Source organism: Pelobates fuscus, chromosome 4 (assembly GCF_036172605.1).
Source record: "Pelobates fuscus isolate aPelFus1 chromosome 4, aPelFus1.pri, whole genome shotgun sequence".
Taxonomy (NCBI): Eukaryota; Metazoa; Chordata; class Amphibia; order Anura; family Pelobatidae; genus Pelobates; species Pelobates fuscus.
This window is the reverse complement of record NC_086320.1, coordinates 300,809,704-300,830,542: the sequence shown is the minus strand read 5'-3', so window position 1 is coordinate 300,830,542 and position 20,839 is coordinate 300,809,704. Positions and strand designations below refer to the sequence as shown.

The 20,839-nt window shown below is 42.5% G+C and overlaps 1 protein-coding gene across 7 annotated transcripts in view; it reads left to right on the top strand.

Moving 5' to 3' along the window:
- Positions 1-3,055: 3,055 nt before the first annotated feature.
- ZMYND11 (zinc finger MYND-type containing 11) overlaps positions 3,056-20,839 on the top strand; it is a 103,674-nt gene continuing 85,890 nt past the window's right edge. For 4 of the 7 annotated variants that reach the window (XM_063452253.1, XM_063452254.1, XM_063452251.1 and 1 more), the window contains exon 1: positions 3,056-3,262. The gene's annotated coding sequence lies outside the window, so the exon portion shown is untranslated. Of the gene's footprint in view, positions 3,263-10,473; positions 10,598-12,718; positions 12,931-20,839 lie in introns of all 7 variants that reach the window. The other 3 variants (XM_063452248.1, XM_063452249.1, XM_063452250.1) reach the window with 3 other exon arrangements.

The following is a 20,839-nucleotide window of genomic DNA, read 5'->3' as shown; positions in this document are numbered from 1 at the left end:
ACGTGCACAACGGTCAGGAGTAATTCTTGACCTTTCCTCTTTACAGAACTGTTTCAGTTCAGCAATATTCTTGGGATGTCTGGTGTGAATCGCTTTCTTGAGGTCATGCCACAGCATCTCAATCGGGTTGAGGTCAGGACTCTGACTGGGCCACTTCAGAAGGCGTATTTTCTTCTGTTTAAGCCATTCTGTTGTTGATTTACTTCTATGCTTTGGGTCATTGTCCTGTTGCAACACCAATCTTCTGTTGAGACACCTGTGACAGGGGGCGGTGCAAAACCAAGGAGCTGGCTAGAATCCTAAATATATATGGGAAAACAAGGGACTGGCTGCACTCACCTAAACATGTTTAAATGGGGTGCTGCTGGGGACCAATAGGTACAGTAAAAATAGAAATCCAGCGCACTCACTTATCAACTAAACAGCTACTTCGATGCTGACAGATTTGACTGGTTTTATTAAAAACACCTAATCTAGGCAAAAAATAATGGGGGTTTAGTTACACTATATGATCATACATTGCATAAGCCTGCCACAGATGGGGTACGTTGACGTTTGTGGCAGGCTTATGCAATGTATGATCAAAGTTTAGATTCAAAACTTCAGGGGTGAACATCAAAATATTACAAGATACACATCTATGGGCAGTGCCTTTTTACCATGAAGGGTACATGCATGTAGTATGTTTCACATGATGACCAGCCAGCCATCTGAATGGTATTTTGGGGCCATTTGCTGCTTGAACTTTTGTAATACACTGCCAGCAAACGGTAGTGCTTTTTGTCAATCCAGCTGATGTAAAGTGCATTTCCAATGGTGCTCAGCCAGCCTTTAGAAGGTACATTTTGGCGCACAATCTAGCTATTGACTGCAATTCCCATTACACTCAGCCTAAAAAAAACCCCTGAAATTTCATAAAGGGCAAATAAAAGGTCAAATCCCTCTATTAACAAGTCCCAAATAAACAATATTATACATTTTAGTCCCCTCCCTCCCTCCATTAAATACTGTTTATTGAATTATATTTATTTATTTTTTTGAGAATTTTTTATTTTTGTTGTGCATGGTTTGACAAGATGATATATGTTGCCACAATAGCAAGCATAATCACAGCAATATCACTGGTTTCTACATATGTGGCAATGGAGTGTAAGCAAATTTTTAAGCATTTTTAAAACGTGGTAAGTCAGTCTAGTGATTCGACATACAAGTATCAGCATTAGGAGATATGTTCTTTAAGCATTATTATCAGTAGTGTATTTAAGCTATAAACAGGTTTGAACAGTTATATCCTTAAGATTACATAGCTATGTCTAGACGCTTTTTACTGTAGGTGTTTAGGCTATTAGGCATGGAAAACATAGGCTAACAACATACTCTAGGTACATAAACATTCCGAGTGCAGGCTAGCACCTCCCATCCACTGAGTCGGGTTACGGTATAGTCACCCTGCTTCGGTCTATCAACAAGCTTTAATTCTAATGTGCAATTAGGTCGGTCATTACCCTGCCTAGCTGGCTGAAAGTGTGAACACGGTTCCTTGTAGGCATGGCATTAAATCAGCGACATATTGTCATCAACTAAACATGTAATGTATGCAAACCTAAAATATAAACTAACGTAAGGTAGCATTAGTTCAGGTGCTTCTGAGGGGTGCATACTAGGCAAGACCTGGTCAGCGGTGTCTGCAGGAGAAAGTCCCGGCTTGCGAGTATGCATGGCTCGCGTGTCAGTCCTCCGACCTGCCTTCTCCTCGCGTTGGAGCCTCACCAGTGTGGCCCGTTCAGCCGATGCCCCGCTTGTGCGTGGGTGTTGCAGGTGTCTGGCTGGGAGCTGTTATGGTCGACTGCTTGCAGAGTAGAACAGTCTCTTGGGTGAGTGTTCTCCAGGGTGCTGTGGGTGTATTGCGGGGACTCCTCGGTCGGTTCTGTCCCGACCGGCTGTCATGAAGGGGCTGTACCTGCTCGGATCCTCCTGCCCGGGTTGTAGCGGAGAGCACTTCCCTGTGTCCTCGGGTCCCTTTCCCATACGTGGGGGGACCGTGGGCCCTCCGGAGCCTCCTGTGGGTATGTGGACGGTGGGTCGGATTTCGTTCCGGTATGCTCCCCTGCCCAGAAGGAGACTTGTTACTCCGAGTGGTTAAGCGAGATTGCGGTCAGGCTTGTAGGGGTGGACAGGAACGTATGCTCTGTTGTGCTCGCTTTGCGCCGCCCATTTTGTGCCCACCTTGTGGTTGCGGTGAGGAGTGATTGTCACACTTGATTTCGGCTGGGATGTGTAGGCGCCGTGCCAGCCTGCGCCAGAATGCCGCAAAGATTTTATTTAGCCTTGCTGTGTAGTCAGCTTGATCAGTGAGGATTGTGTTTGGCTCTCTTGTGCTCTCTCCGGGTTGCTTGAGCATCATCCTCGTCTCAATCCCAGGTGCTTTCCGAAGCCGTTGTGTGTCAGGCTGTAGTGCGGGGGTAGTCGCCCCCAGCGAGGACCGGGATGTCCCCCACCGGTCCAGAGGGGGTGGGTTGCAGGGCCGTGCTGAGTGTTTGCTTGCGAGCGTGGCCTGTGTCAGGGGATCGGCCGTCTCCCCCAAGTTGCAGGCTCCGCTCCGAAGTAGGCCTCGTGGCCGGTTCAGGCATGTTCAGGTGATTTCGACGCGGGTCAGGGATCATTGTGTGCCCCTTGTGGTCCTGTGTCGTTCTCTGGGCTCCGTTTGGTGTTGGCACCAGTAATTCGTGCAAAATTGGTGTTTTTGTGCCTTCTATTGCAGGAGCTCTCAGAAAGCACGACCGGCCATCTTGGCTGTCTATTGAATGATATATTGAATGATATATTGATAAAGATTGTATCTTTACTCATAACTAAAATAATAATTATCCATATACAATTGCCTACTTTTTTATGTTACCCTATTCATCAACCAGGTTACAGCTGCACTTTTACCTCTGCAATAAAATCTAAATAAATAAATAAATATAAAAAGGATAGGAAGGAAAAAAAAAAAATTAAAAAAAAAAAATAACCCAGAAGAGATGGGATGATAACTCCAGTCTCCACCACTAGAGTCCTCCTTGTACTGTATGTGGCGCTGGCTCTCCGGGCCCCTGTTTATGCCAGCAGCTGGACTGTGGACAGACAAGAGGGAGACAAGGACAGGCACCCCCAAAATACATGATAAAATAAATAATAATAATAATAGTGTGCATGCTGGGGGCCGGAGAGGAATAATGAAGACTGCTCGGAGGAGCTGAAAGGATTCCCTGTGATTGAGGTGAGGAGGCCCCTGTGTGACACCCTGCTACCCCTAGGGCTCTGATTTGTGGCTGGGGCTGGATTAATATTGGGGGGGAGGCTGTGCCTGTGCACCCCCGGCTTCCCTGGAAGCAGTTTAATGGGGTGTCCGGGATCGGCCCTTCCAGCACTGCGGGGACATGGAGGAGGGTTGGGGGAAGGAAGATGGCGGAGGCAGCCATTCAGCGCGGCCATTGCTGCCAGTCTGGAGATGGGATATAGGGGGGTAGGGTGGGGGCCCCGGAGAGCCCCCCGCTGACAGGAAGCCGGGGGGGATCCCGCTGTGAGCGCGGCTGGGACAGTGTGAGCGTGGATCCCCTCCCCGGTGACAGGCCTTAATGGCGCATTATTTATTGGGCGAGCTCTCCCCTCCCCTGGCAGGCTCTAGGCCGCTGGTCCGGGGGGTGGATTGGGGGATTGGGACACCCCCCATTACCACACACCCGTACCCCTGGGAACTACAAAACCGGCTGAGGGGCCCCCTCCGGCCCCATGCACACTGTGAGCGAATGGAGGCCCCGGGCCGGCTGTCTGGACACACACTGACAGACATAGACCGAAGAGGTTCTGCAGCAGGTCCGGCCGGCTATACATTGCTGTAATAGGTTATATTATAGCAGTGATTATAGTCACACAGGGCCCTGCTGACAACTTTACCTAATCAGGGACACACTGCTGCTCACCTAATTCATGATATGAAATGGTAAAATGGATTAAATGGGAATTACACCTGGAACTATACCATATATTTAAATTATTTTCTATATATCACATATAATTATTATTATTATGTTATTCAGGTGCATTGGTCATGATCTGAATATTGATATATTTGTTACTTTGTCACTACAGGTATTTAGTTGATAATTTACTTGCCCACTGATAAAATAAAAAGGTGTTTTGTTTTTTTGCAGGCCATAGTCTGACATTTTGGGATATTTTTATTTTTCTAGAAAATTGTCATATACAAATACTAAGTTATCTAGTCATAAATGTAAACTTGTGGGAAAGACTATACGTAGTAGAGCGTATAATTTGATCTATACAGTGTACTGCTGAAAGTGTGTATGTGTATATACTTTTTTTTTTTTTTTGAAATTTCATTTTGAGTGCCATAGTAGCACAATGTTATGAAGAGGAAAAAAGTCACGTTGAATCTATCCATTTCCAAATAATTCTAACCCAATGAGGGCAAACAGCTGTATTGTCATCATACCTCAGAGTTGCCAAACTTCAAAAAATAATAGGAAAATTATAGGCGAAGATGTATTTTTCCACCCCCCCTAAAATAACATCTTCACCTATGTGCCTCTTAACCAGCCCCTCTCCCCGTCCATTATTGGTCCCCTCCCTTCCCTGCCCCTTAGTGTTCTTCTAACCTCTCCCCTCTTTTCCCTGTCCCTTGGTGCACCCCCCACCCCCTTAGTGGTCGCACTCCCCTTCGTGGTGTGCCTCCTACCTCTCTTGTCGCGTTGCCGAGTGGAGGATATTCCCTACAGGAGCTTCAATTTTTTGTACCTGGCCGGACTGACAGGGAGTGATCTCTCAGTGAGCACCTCCGGTCAGTCTGGCCGGGTGCAGGAAACAGAAGCTCCTGTACTGCGCTCCGCCACGCTACACTCAGTGGTGTATACACACTGACAGTCACACACACTCAATGACAAATACACAGACTCACTGATCTGACACACACTCATTCATTGACACACACACACAGATTGACACTCATTGACAGACACACTGATAGTCACAGACCCAATGACAAAGATACTCTCACTGATTTGACAGACACTCACAAACACACACCGACAGACACACACATACACTGACACACTCATACACTCACATGCAACACTCATACAATCACTCACAAACACACACACTCACACACATACACTCACTCACAGACAGTCACTCACAGACACCCAGTCACTCAGACACACATACAGTAACTCACATACACACACACTCACACAGACACACATACACTCACACACAGTCACTCACAGACATTCACTCACACACACACACATACACACTCACTCACAGACACACATACACTCACAGACACACAGACAGTCACTCACAGACACTCACACACACTCACTCACAGACACACATACACTCGCACACAGACACACACATACACATCACATACACTCACTAATTATTTTATAAATAAACATTTTCCACCCAGCCTCCCTACCTGGAGAGCTGGTGTGGATGATGAATCATTCCCTGGGGTCCAGTGGGGCCGCTGGGCGGCGTGCGGCAGTGCTGTGATCAGACGCAGCGAGGGAGCTCTAACCTCTCTGCTCTGCTCCCTCGCGGATTGTCTACTGATGCCGCGGGAGCCGGAATATGATGTCATGTTCCGGCTCCCACGGCATCAGCAGACAGCGCGCAAGGGAGCAGAGCGGTGAGATTAGAGCTCCCTCGCTGCGTCTGATCACAGCACTGCCGCACGCCAGGCCGGGGGTCCAGAAGGTGGCCTGGCAGGAGGGAGAGCTTCCCTCCTGCCGGTCACTGAAATCTTGCGCTCCCGGAGCTGGTGCGCCCTAAGGCGGACGCCTGTGCCACCTTATGGACGCGCCGGCCCTGTATGTAGGGATAGGTAACCTTCGGCACTCCAGATGTTGTGGACTACATCCCCTATAATGCTCTTACATCCATAATGCTGGCAAAGCATTAAGGGAGGTGTAGTCCAAAACATCTGGAGTGCCGAAGGTTGCCTATGCCTGGTAGGTAAATACAGCTTTTACACATGCCTTAGGACTAGCCAAACTTTTTGCCAGTTTTCAGTATTCTCATAGAGGTTATTCACTTAAAGCGGCACTGTCATGCCGAACTTACCTTTCCTCAATATCTTCTTCTTCTCCCCCTCTCTCAGGATCTGTTATTCTTTTCTTACTGTCTTCTTTAGTTTTCTTTAAAATCATAAGACAAAGTAGGGACTCTTTGTCTTATGGAGGATTTCTCCGCTTGACCAGCTCAGACCAGCGGAGGAGCAAAGTGTGCTTCATTTCCGCTGGTCAGAGCAATTTTCCCATGATCCCTAGCTTTCCTCCCTGTTCCCACAATGCTTCCTGTCAGTATTGCCGAACGTCCTGTCACTTAGACAGAACGCCAGCAAAACTGCTGAATTGCATCCTAACACCTACTGTCCCCCCCCCCTGGCCCCCACCCCTGCGCGGTGGGTGGGGGCCCTAATAAAACAATAAGGGGGGGGACCTACTGTCCTCCCCCCCTGGCCCCCACCCCTGAGCGGTGGGTGGGGGCCCTAAATGAACCCCCCCCCCATCAAGGTGACTAGGGGCCCCTAGTCACCCCCCCACCCAAAACATTCTATCCCCTACCTACCCCCCTCACCCTAAAAATAGTGAGGGGGGAATAAAATAACTAACCTGTAAAAAAAAAATTAAACTTACCATTTGACATCTTCTTTTTTCTAAATTCTTCTTTCTTCAGCCCCCAAAAAGGCCAACTAAAAATCCATCATACCCGTCGCACTTTAAAAAAAAAAAAAAAAAAAAAACGAGCGCAAAAAAATAATAATCCATGTTCACCCATGGAGGGCACGCCGCGTACTGAGCTCCGCTCAGGGGTGGGGGCCAGGGGGGAGGACAGTAGGTCCCCCCCCCTTATTATTTTATTAGGGCCCCCACCCACCGCGCAGGGGGGGAGGCCAGGGGGGGAGGACAGTAGGTCCCCCCCCTTATTGTTTTATTAGGGCCCCCACCCAACGCGCAGGGGTGGGGGCCAGGGGGGAGGACAGTAGGTCCCCCCCTTATTGTTTTATTAGGGCCCCCACCCACCGCGCAGGGGGGTGGGCCAGGGGGGAGTACAGTAGGTCCCCCCCCACCCCTCTTATTACCATTTTTTTTTTTACAGTGAGCAGCCACAGGCTGCTCACTGTTTAGTGGACAAGCCCCTACTCGCGGTATAGCGAGTAGGGGCATTGGGGAGATTTTATTCTCATTTATTCTCATTCATATTGACCCCCATAGAGTGAGGGGGGACCTGGGGGGCTTATGAAGTGGTGGGGAGCACAGCTCCCTGCCGCTTCTGTCTTTACATATTACAAGGAGGGAGCTGCACGCCGGTAGCTCCCTCCTTGTAATAAACTGAACGAACAAACGAACACTGATACTCAGTGTTAGTTTGTTCGTCTGATTTTTTTCTATTCATTCATTCGTCTGTCTGATGAATGAATGAATAGGTGAAATTCCCGTTCGCATGTCCAGGTGTTTCACTGGGCATGTGCGGGAATCTCACAGTCTGTGTAGTGTGGGCAGATGACGTGTCCCACAGGGACTTCACCTACCCACACAATGATGGCGGCGCCCTGAATATAGATCGGGGCAGAAGATAAAGAATAAAAAATAGGTAATGTGGAGGGGTTTAGGGGCATTTGGGGGTGGCTAGGGGGTCAATTGGATGTAGTGGAGGCGGGAGGGGGGTTAAAAAAAAAACGGGATTCGGCATGACAGTGCCGCTTTAAGTGAGAATTAAATGAGATTTTAAAATGTAAAGGGATTCTCTAGTGCCAGGAAAACAAACCAATCCTTTAGTTGTTGTCACCTCTCATTGATTTAAATAGTAACACTAGCCTATAGTATCATAAATATTTTCTTTGCAGCAGGGTTTTATATAGCATGATGTCCAGATTTTAAATGATGACCTTATAGCTGTTTCTTTCCAGTTGCAAGGGCCCCTTTTTCCCCATGAATGAGAATAATCTCATACATTCTTTGCTGTTCACTTTCCCTAAAAATCCTGCATTGGTTTTCTAGTTTGTCATTCATTTCCAGACATGGTATTTAATGAAGTAGTCTTGTGTTTAGCATCCTTTCCTATAGTTGTTAACATTATCAGGCATAACGTTTGATTGTTGGAAATTCAAAGAAAATTTAAACTTTAAGGTTAAAATAGCCCAACTTGAAAAAAGCCAGCTAATATTCAATTTTGGCTATTTTGACCTTAAATTTGAAATTCACTTTGAATTCCCAACAATTCTCACTTTATTTAATAATCATGTGAATAATATGCATGTGTGCAAACTTTACACACCACTGGGAAGGCAGCCAACTAAAGTCGCTCATGCATAGATTTCTGCAGAAATGGGGAGGTATCTATTCTCAAGGTCAACCATGAACACGCTTATTAACATGCTAACACTATATTCTGTGGGGAGTATGGTGTCAGAAGCAGAATATTAGAGAAAAAACCTGGGATAATGGAACAGCGCTATGGAATTTGCTGGCGCTATATATAATGGTGAATATTGTGTCAAGAAATATTACTTGAGATATTTAAACACTTTTCATATCTTAATTTAATATCCAGTTTAGTGCATTTTTCAGTTGCATTATTTTATTAAATTTAATGAGCCTAACATGAGTAGCGGCTGAATAAAAACCCAAAAATATTTAGCTGTACTGTAAAGTACAGTGATTGCTAAGTTTAATCACATAATTTTCTGTCTTTCATGATCTTTCCAAGTGAAAGTGAAGCTCAGAGATGTGTATCATTTCCTCCGATTGTTATCACATATGTAAATGCAAGGCAGTAGTAGATAGCTCAACAGTCCCGGAGTACTTCGGTCAGTGTTTACCTAGTGATCAAGGTGTTTGGTTTCCTAATGTTTTCAAACATTAGAAGTCAAGATAAATTCTTCTGTTAGCATATTAACATGGAGAAACTATGTCTATGTTGCCTTCTGCTTTTGACTTGCTTCAAACTTGTATTAAAGGGACACTCCAGGCACCAAAACAGCTTAATCTAAATGAAGTTGTGATTTTGCCAGGAAGCCCCCAGAGGCATTCTTACCTCAAGTGGTTAAACTGTTCCTGAACCATTTACCCCTAAGTTGCCTCAAGTGGCGATGTCCACTTGACCTTTGGCGACATCCGGCTTCTGAATTTGCTTTCAGCCAATCACCGACTCCCCATTCACTAAACTGGCTTCGAAGAACATACCTTTTCCTTTCCAACTTTGGGGTTAAACCATTCGAGAACGGTTTAGTCCCTTGAGGTAAAGAGTGCCTCCAATGGCTCCCTGGCACCATAACAACTTCATCTAGTTTAAGTTGCTTTGGTGCCTAGAGTGTCCTTTTAATTCTTGCACTGTTGGCACTCTCTGATCTGTGATGTTTTTAAATATAACCTTTGTCTGAATTGAATTCCTTGCTGCTGTCTAGTTACTCATGAAACCTGTATAATTCTGCATTGAGTTTATTCTGTGCTCCAACTTTAATATGTTTCAAAACTGAACAATCCAGTTCTGAATGAACCTTAGATTTTAATCTGAGGCTTACACAAGCAGTTGTAATTTTTTTATAAGCATCTTGATCAAGACATATATTTTGGTAAAAATGTGGCCATCATAGTGACTCTAAAATCACATATGATAATTTCAAAATAGTCAACCAATGCAATCAAATGGGTCATTATTATTATACACACAAAATCTGTCATCCTACTTATGCATTGTTTTTGATTGGGACAGGTTGTGTAAGTTAAGCTATATGCGCCCTGCATAGAAGGATTAAGTACCCACAAGGCCATAGGAAGTTGACCAGACCGCACTACATTTTACTCTTAGTACTTGGATCGTGCATGGAGCCAATCTTTGATTTTGATTTGTCTGCACCTTTGCTGCCACCTATATGCTGACATATAAGAACGAGTTAAGATTCATGGAGAGCAGACTAATTTGGTCTTCCTTTTCCATGAATTCTTTGTAGTTCTGTGCCTAAGAAATGTCTGCTCTGGAGATATATTCTCCTGAGACATCCTGTGTCAACCTCAGCTACCTCATGTTAGAACCACTGGGACGAACACAGCAGGCTTTATTCAATTGAATTTATTCGAGTCAATGTGGTGATCTGAAAGTACAAATCAGACTATAATAGGCAAGATGTGTCTATAGCTAATTTAGAGATTTTTTTTGAAACCAGCTATTTTGGCATAAAGTTTGCAGTTAGAGTTTCAATTCACTGTTTGGTAACTACACTCCTGTGTGTGAACGTGTGAACTGCAATCAAAGTAAATATTCAGTACATATACAACTGGGACCATCTCCGGATGGTGAAAATCGCTGCTGGGGGAGCCGCAGTCCAAGGTGTGCAGCATAGAAGAATTATATTTCCTGATGATATCCTCCGCATGCACCACTGTCTTTGATTTTCAGCTCCTGGCACTTCATTCGTCAGAAGCCCACGTCCGTTCTCTACTTTCTGCACATGTGGAAGAGTACAACTCTGATGTCTATAAAGGATCCTGGCGGACCCTCCATAGATGTTATCTCGCGATGGGTGAGAAAATGCTTTATTTCCATTATTCCCACAGCCACTGTTCTATCAAAAAACCCTACCCCGTGAAAATTCCCTACCCTCGTCACTTCCGGTGACGCGGCCGCACCGGAAGTGACCCTCATCCAATGGAGGAGGAGGGTGTGCGCCGCCGCGCAGGCGCACAACAACTAGGCTAGGTAGGGATTTTTCACGGGGTAGGGGAAATTAACGCCACAGTGCGCACGCGCGGCAAAGTACTCCCGTCGGAGGTACAGCGCGCGTGCGCACTAGTGGCAAGGGAGAGAGGCTTTAATCCGACGATCAGAGTTCGCGCGTGCGCAGTTTAGGGGTAGGAAAATTGTATGGCCATTTCTCCTGTGAAATCTCCATACCCCTATACTGCGCGTGCGCGGACCCAATAGACCGCGCGTGCGCAATGTGGGGTAGGGAAATTTCACAGGAGAAATGGCCATTAAATTTCCCTAGTATTAACCCCCCAGCACCCCTTTATTATAGTATTAACCCCCCAGCACCCCCTTATTATAGTATTAACCCCCCCAGCACCCCTTTATTATAGTATTAACCCCCAGCACCCCATTATTATCGTATTAACCCCCAACACCCCCTTATTATAGTATTAACCCCCAGCACCCCCTTATTATAGTATTAATCCCCCCAGCACCCCTTTATTATAGTATTAACCCCCAGCACCCCCTTATTATTAAATTTAATGGCCATTTCTCCTGTGAAATTTCCCTACCCCACATTGCGCACGCGCGGTCTATTGGGTCCGCGCACGCGCAGTATAGGGGTATGGAGATTTCACAGGAGAAATGGCCATAAAATTTTCCTACCCCTAAACTGCGCACGCGCGAACTCTGATCGTCGGATTAAAGCCTCTCTCCCTTGCCACTAGTGCGCACGCGCGCTGTACCTCCGACGGGAGTACTTTGCCGCGCGTGCGCACTGTGGCGTTAATTTCCCCTACCCCGTGAAAAATCCCTACCTAGCCTAGTTGTTGTGCGCCTGCGCGGCGGCGCACACCCTCCTCCTCCATTGGATGAGGGTCACTTCCGGTGCGGCCGCGTCACCGGAAGTGACGAGGGTAGGGAATTTTCACGGGGTAGGGTTTTTTGATAGAACACCACCACTAGGAACAGCTGTGAGAAGTGCTTAAAGGAGCACTTTCACCACCATAACAACCTAATATAACTGAAGTTGTTATGGCGCCAGGAGGCCCCTGGCACATTCTTACTTGTGGGATTAAACCATTCTCAAACGGTTTAAATCCAAAGGCTGGATTTGCAGTTTCTCAAGGCGGCATCTGACTTCTGAAATTGAGTTTCTGGAAGCGTTTCAGGTGCACCGCAGATTGGTTTAAGCGGTCAGCTGACACTCAGCAATCAATATGATGACAGGAGTGTACCTTTAAACTTGATGACGGTAGCAATGCCTTTTGTCAAATTAGAGACTTAATTTCAATGAAATTTCAACAGGTTTCTGCACTGCTTTGGACATGTGTGCCAGTGATGCAACTAGCCCCTGGCACAAATGTGCAAATATCTCTGAATGTGCAAGACGAAATGCTGCACAGGTAGATTCCTACCATCATTACCAGTTCTAAAATCAGAAGTGATTATGGTGGTTGAAGTAACCCTTTAACTGAGGGTTAACTTATTATGAAAGCTTTGTAATTAGCCCTAGATGCAGTTACATATAAGATGGCAAACTAATTGTATATAAGGGTAGTTGTGGGGGTATTATAATCAGTCATGTACTCTACTCAATCATGTTAACGGACCATTTAGCATCTGTAGCTCATTCTGTTTCCTTCACTACAGCTGCCAAGAAGCTGTTTATTTAAACACTACTTGCGCTGCATGTGTTGTCACCTACAGGCCCAGGGTTGTCATGGCTGATATCACTTGATGTCCTCTTTATGAACAGGGATTTCTGATCACTCATGCACGTAAAACATTTGTGATCTTACCAGTGATACACTCAGTGATCAAGTGATTAATTGAGACTTTTTTTCTGAGCAGTCTAAATTCTAATTTTATTTTAAAAGATCTTTTTTTCTCTTCTTCAGTCTTTTACATATGTTTGCTTATATCAATTTAATGGAGTTTGCATTTGTTTTAGGGATGGATTCTTTGAGATGACAGAAGGAACTCTTTTATGGAAGTATATACACCTGACATCCTGTTCCAACGCTGGGGCAACAGGTAGTAGCACGGATATTCCGTGCATTACCTGCAGCTCAGCCAACATACTTTTTGATTTGTCCTGAAAAGCAAAGTATTCTGGGAATTCCCTGAGGCAACGTCTGCAGCCAGCCTGGAACTGAATGTGGGGTATCTTATTTTTATCATATTTAAAATCTACCTTTTATAGCTACTGAATTCACGTAATGCACATTTGAAGAGAGATGCAGATTAAATGTTCGTTCCAAAGAGCTTTTGCTACCTATGTATTGTATTGTAGATTGCATTTTTAATTTTTGTATTTATCTTTTTTTAAAAACACATCTTCTCTATTCTGAAAATAAGTAATTTAAACCATTTACAAATTCCTTCGTCTTCCCAGCCAATCCATGTTTTTGCATAAACCATTCTAAGAAAGTATACAGAATTCTCTTGAAATCATAAGCCGTTGTAGCGTATTCCTGCAGCTTTAGATCAACCTCACTGGCCTAAAATGCCACCCTCTTTTCTTTATGACAGCACTTTCTCTGCCCCCCTGCCCAGTTGACTTCCATCAACTTGCAGAAGCACTACTGTTTTTATTTATTTCTTTATTTGAAGTGAACGAAACAGCTGAATTAGACATTCATACATTCACCTACACACATACACATTTAGACATTCATACAAACAGAAAAACCCACTCGTATATAAATACAGACAGAATTCGGCAGTCTATCACTTGCCGACATATAAACATAGCATGACATTTTTCAGCAAAATCTCTCAAGATGTTTTTTTGAGCATTACAAACTTGTACTTGAAGGGAAAATGCTTTCTTAGGTTGTTAATCCTTCTTAGCAATGCAAAATCTTTGATCCAGCTGACATTGTCTAAGATGTTACGTACATAGGCAAAAAAAAGTGTAATGCGTTCATCAAGTTCAGCCTTTCCAACGTCTGCTTTTGCTGTTGATTCGAAAAAAGGCAAAAAAAACCTAGCAATCTAGGAAAATATCCTCCTTGACCCCAGAATGGTAGTCAGATCTCTCCTTGTTATTACTAACAAGCTGCTTAAATGGACACTATAGGCACTATAACCATTTAATTTGGTTGTATTTCCTGGCCCTGTCAAACCATTACCATTTTCAAGCAATTTAACACTGAATGAGAGACCCTATCTTTCTAACGCTCTGCCGCCTTACACTCTTGCTTGTTTCTATACTGATTCATACCTGCAATGGAACTATGAGAGGCTAAATGTGGTCAGCTGAGACTAGAATATTAATATATATATTAATTTGATCCCCTGCTGATTTTGACCGTTTGCCCACTGAGAAAGAAATGATCACTCTATAATTTTAATGGCAGGTGTATTTTAACAGTGAGTGACAGAATAACAAAAAAAAAATTCTGAAAAACACGTCAAAAATGTTATAAATTGATTTACATTTCAATGAGTGAAATAAGTATTTGACCCCTTCGACTTAGTACTTGGTGGCAAAACCCTTGTTGGCAATCACAGAGATCAGATGTTTCTTGTAGTTGGCCACCAGGTTTGCACACATCTCAGGAGGAATTTTGTCTCACTCCTCTTTGCAGATCCTCTCCAAGTCATTAAGGTTTTGAGGCTGATGTTTGGCAACTTGAACCTTCTGCTCCCTCCACAGATTTTCTATGGGATTAAGATCTGGAAACTGGCCAGGCTACTCCAGGACCTTAATGTCCTTAATGTGCTTATCTTGAGCCACTCCTTTGTTGCCTTGGCTGTGTGTTTTGGGTCATTGTCATGCTGGAATACCCATCCATGACCCATTTTCAATGTCCTGGTTGAGAGAAAGAGGTTCTCACCCAAGATTTTATGGTACATGGCACCATCCATCATCCCTTTGATGCAGAATGTTTCCACCTCCATGTTTGACGGTGGGGATGGTATTCTTGGGGTCATAGGCAGCATTCCTCCTCCTCCAAACACAGGGAGTTGAGTTGTTGTAAAAAAGCTAAATTTTGGTCTCCTCTGACCACTTTTACCCAGTTCTCCTCTGAATCATTCAGATGTTCATTGGCAAACTTCAGACGGGCCTGTAGATGTGCTTTCTTGAGCAGGGGGACCTTGTGGGCGCTGCAGGATTTAATTCCTTCACGGCATAGTGTGTTACCAATTGTTTTCTTGGTGACTATGGTCCCAGCTGCCTTCCAGCTGCCATCATTAACAAGATCCTCCCGTGTAGTTCTGGGCTGATTCCTCACCATTCTCATGATCATTAAAACTCCACAAGGTGAGATCTTGCATGGAGCACTAGACCAAGGGAGACTGATAGTTATTTTGTGTTTCCTTTATTTGCGAATAATTGCACCAATTCTTGTCACCTTCTCACCAAGCTGCTTGGCGATGGTCTTGTAGCCCATCCTTGTGTAGGTCTACAATCTTGTCCCTGACATCCTTAGACAGTTCTTTGGTCTTGGCCATGGTGGAGAGTTTGGAATCTAATTGATTGCTTCTGTGGAAATTTTTGGCTCCCAGGTGTCTTTAAGAGAGTGCTCCTAATCTCAGCTCGTTACCTGTTTAAAAGACACCTGGGAGCCAAAATTTTTGCTGATTGATAGGGGATCAAATACTTATTTCACTCATTGACATGCAAATAATTTATAACTTTTTTGACATGCGTTTTTTTGTTTTCTTTTTTTGTTATTCTGTCTGTCACTGTTAAAATACACCTACCATTAAAATTATAGACTGATCATTTCCTTCTCAGTGGGCAAACGTTCAAAATCAGCAGGGAATCATATACTTTTTTCTTTTTTTTTTTGATTTTTATAGTTTTTTTTTGTTGTTAGACAAAGGTAATGCATACAATGATTTAAATGTATAATGTAACGGTACAGATACGTCCAGTAATAGTAATAGTATAGTAGATACAATGATACCTTATGATACATGGGTATCGCATGTTACAGTGCACAACGTAGATCATATACTTTTTTACCTCACTGTGTGTGTATATATATATATATATATATATATATCTCCAAATACAAGGTATTGTCGGTGCATAGGTGGAGTTGTACCCCAAACTCCTATTATCCAGAAAAACATGTAATCCTTGCACACAGATTAAAAATATAGTATCCGGGTGCTTGTAATCCAGGGTGATTGCAAATATCCAAATACAAGGTATGACCAGCACTCACGGTTTAGTTGAAGGTTAAAATCTGTAGATTTTATTTAAACATATTTAAAAATAGCAGCTCGACGTTTCAGTCCTCTTCTGGGACTTTCATCAGGAACACTAGCCATACACAGAACAAAGAAACTTATATATATAAGAAAGAAATCATTAGAAAATTAGCTTACCCCAGGTGTATACACTTTCAGATGCCGCCCGCGTTCCAGGATGCCCAGTCACCCCCACATTTTGGCATTTTGGCATTTTGGCAAACTTCTGTTTTTTACATATAATTAATTCCTGTTTATATACAAGAAGTTCCTCTTGTAATTTAGTCTGAAGTTTGATACCATCCGATGATGCCAATAGAATAGCATGTTCTGTTTCTACTTCAATGATCTCCTTTTTAATGTCATCCATATCCGTTCTAACATCCTGGATTATAATTAGCATCAAATCTAATGAAGCTTTGTTAAGTACTGAGGTCCAATCTTTGCAAACTTTTGCTTTACCACGGCCAATCGTGGGGATGTTCAAAATTCTGAAGCCCGTAGGGATCCGTTTCGCCTTATAGTAGTCAGACAGAAAGAGGCCGTGAAAATCCAAATCTATCTGTTTTTTGTGCAGGCGTAATAGATGAAAATAAACATCTTTAGCTGATAAGTTATTGGGTAATTCCAACCCTGTTTGTTCCCAAAGGATGGCCTGTGCTTCATCATGTGAGAATTGCAAAGTATCTGTCTGTTCAGCATAAGCCCCTGCTTGTAACAAAAAATCATCCATCGTATCCCTATTAGAAAAACCAAAGGTATACAGGAAGCAAAAAAATTCCAATGAGATGTCTCCAATAAATATAAAGTACAATGTAAATTCCAATATAAATTCAATAATCAAAAATATGCCATGTTAGCACAAAGTTGTCGGTGCATAGGCGGAGTTGTACCCCAAACTCCTATTATCCAGAAAAACATGTAATCCTTGCACACAGATTAAAAATATAGTATCTGGGTGCTTGTAATCCAGGGTAATTGCAAATATCCAAATACAAGGTATGACCAGCACTCACGGTTTAGTTGAAGGTTAAAATCTGTAGATACACACACACACACACATACTTTGTCCATGTGCTATAACATTGTCTAACTTCTATAATGTAACCACTGATCATACATGTATAGAAGCAGTACTTCTATGGTATAAAATATGAATAAATCAAATGTCCATTCTACAACTATCACTCACTCACACATACAGACACTCTCACAGAGACACACAATTCATAAACAATTGAGATTAATTTAATTCACTCTCCTTCTGCTGCTTACCTCTGTCTCTGGCATTCATACGGGACTGGGTGGTCAATTCATGTGTATGCCATCCTGTCTGTCACAGTGGCTGGAAAAAAACTATATGTCACACCCTCCATGCTGAGAATCGGATGCGTGGGAGAGTAGAGGGATACTGTAGTTCCATTCAAAGGCAGCCTGGCTCTTTGCAGACCATGGCCGCACTGTGGTGGTGGGAGTTTTGGCTCAATAGAGAATTTGTGCATGGAGAAGTAGGGGACTAAAGGGGACCAATAAGTGCTGTTTTTGCCACCAGAGCATGCAGAGCCAACCTTTTCCTTTACTGCTTATGAGGTTGGGGAGATCACTTTGATAGAGAGGGAAACAAATTATTGGTGCGAGATTCCATTGCTGTCTCACCATGGCGGTCTGGATTTGTTTGTACCATCTTAATTCTACTCTTTAAATTTTTTATTTTATTCACTACAAACACGTGCTGGAAGCTATCATGATAACGTAGGGACATGTTTATGATCTGCAATTTTGACTCTAATATTTTTTTTAACAAAATCAGGCAATATGTTTTGGTATTTTGATATATTTTTTTAATTATAAAATGTAAAATTATTTTTGTTTTGACATATAGTCTTTTTCCTTTACTGGTTTTATTGATATATCCTGGTTACATCAGCATTATTTTTAGTTCCTCCTTATGTATCAGGCAATTCAAAACTAATATGCCTTTCTCCAACGTTTAGCCGCTATTAGTGTAACAGTTTTAAGTTCCTATCCCCTTCTTACATAGTTATATAGGTTGAAAAGTTACATCAAGTTTAGATTTTCTCTCATCTGTTTTTTGTTTTTGATCCAAAAGAAAGCAAAAAAAAAAAAAAAAACCCTAAAAGTTATGTTTAAGTAAAATTAAGCGACTTCCAAAACTGAATCACCTCCACTGGTGTGCTAGTATAGTTACCATTACACTGGACACAACATCTTAATTTTATTCTATGAGCAGACAGTTTCAACGACGTTATTTTAGTTTATTTCATGTTATAAAAATGCTTAAGGAACGACAATCGATACCGTATAACGCATATCTCAATCTTATAAAAATGTGCAAGATCAACCCTGTACCTCTATGTTTAAATGTTTTATAACGCGCTGGAGGATTACCTTTGGGGTACCTCACAAGCGATTGTACTAAGCTTATGCACTACAAAAATAAAGAATAAAAAAAAAAAAAACCCAACCTGAAGCGCCTTTCATTTTTGCAACAAACTAGGAAAAATTCCTTCTTGACCTTGACCCGAGAATATCTCACTCATTACCCAACAAATGAAAAATTATATCCATGAATATTATGTTTTTGCAAGTATTCACCCAGTTGCTGTTTAAACATCTGTAGAGACTGTGATAAAACCACCTCTTCATGTAGAATCTTCCACATCCTTACAGTAAAAAAACATTTCCTTTTCCTTAGACTAAATCTCCTTTCTTCCAGTCTAAATTCGAGACATCATGCCTTATATAGTCCTGTTTATGAATAGATATCCAGACAATAGTTTGTATTGGCTCAGAATATATATATTTGTATAATGCTGTCATATCCCCTCTGAGGCGCGGCTTCTCTAAACTAAACAAATTACTTTTGTTAACCTTTCTTCGTAATTAAAATGTTCTATTCCTTTTAATAATTATGTGGTCTGCATCTGCACTTATTCTAGTGCTATAATATCCTTCTTAAAGTGGCACTATAGTACCCAGAGCAACTACAGCTTATTGAATTTGTTCTGGTGAGTAGAATCATTACCTTCAGGCTTTTTGCTGTAAACACTGTCTTTTCAGAGAAAATGTTGTGTTTACATTACAGCCTAGTGATAACTTCACTGGCCACTCCTCAGATGGCTGTTAGAGATCCTTCCTGGGTCATGGCTGCCTAAAATGCATCCAAACATTCAGTATCTCTTCCCTCTGCATGCAGACACTGAACTTTCCTCATAGAGATTCATTGATTCAATTCATCTCTATGAGGGGATGCTGATTGGCCAGGGCTGTGTTTGAATCATGCTGGCTCTGCTCCTGATCTGCTTCTTTGTCAGTCTCAGCCAATCCTATGGGGAAGCACTGTGATTGGATCAGGCTACCACTTCTGATGATGTCAGCAGACTGCTTGTTTTTCTGAGGCAAACAGCATGCAGAGTTACAGCTTCAGGCTTGAATACAGTAAGATTTCACTATATTTATGGAGGCAAGAAGGGCCCAGGGGGGCTAGATGGTGGTTTTAACACTATAGGGTCAGGAATACATGCTTGTGTTTCTGACCCTATAGTGATCCTTTAAATACAGCTCATACTGACTGATAAAGCCATGTGCAACGGATATACATTGGAACTCTCAGATTTACAATCAAACCTAAATGAGGACAACTACATCTTTAGTTAAGCCAAAAGTGGACGTTTCATGTCAGTTGACATGTCCAAAGGAGTCCCTACAACTCTGTGAGAACTAACATTTATTTTTTAGCAACCTTTCCCTAAAGGTAAATGGGCAGAGGAAAACTGATGCAATTGGAGGGATCATTGGAATATACCTGCTTTTTGCTTAATTTAAAATGTTACACTACAATTGGTGTTTGTAAATAGCCCCTATGTTGTTTTTTAGATACCATTGTGTTTTGTGTTATTGTAATGGTGTCTGTAATGAGTAGGAGCTTTCATCAGTCTATCATAGAGATAAAGTTAAACTTTAATCTTAGAGGGCGCCAGACTTTATTCTTTCTTTGTTGGTTCTGTAATGGATCCTGTAATTTAATTTTTTTTAAATTTATCATACAGTGCTTTGCAAGTAACGCCAAGCCTCAATAGCAAGCCAGTAACCAACCTCATGCTGATTAGTTGCATTAACAATGAAACAGCTCTCCATGAGTGGTTCACTGGCTTTGCATCTCTTCCTGAGTTGTGTTTCAAAGTTGTTGTATGCAGCAAGCACAATCTCCAGGGAATCCATGTTTAAAATAGAACAATGAGGCAAAAATTCTTTGTTGAACTAATTTACATAAGTCCACCCAGAATCATTTGCAGTAGTAACATCACTGCACATTTGTGATTTCTGTGGGAAAAGCAAGTCTTATGTCTTGACTGGAGTGCAGATCTTTGTTTAACATTGTATTGACTATATATATATATATATATATATATATATATATATATATATATATATATATTTAAATATATATAGTCAATACAATGTTAAACAAAGACACACAGACAGACAGACAGACAGACACACACACACACACACAAAAATACACGAGTGCACTAAAAAAGAAAGCATTTCATTATGGTGTATCAAAAATGTAGCAGAAAAGCCACGGTCATGAACTCACAGAATTGCAGAAAAGACTCAATCATGAGGGGGTTAAATAAAGCTGATTTCTATGACACTGCATTGTAGAATGTAAGCTGTCTATATATGGGAGTGTGTTTTGTACAGTGGTTTAAAGAAAATCCAGGGGGACTGATACCTCTGTTTTTTTTTTTCCTGCAGCTGCCTTGGGAATAGATCCCAGTAGTTTTGATGAGCTGTAATAACGAACACTGCTGTTGTACTTTATCATTGTTCCATATCC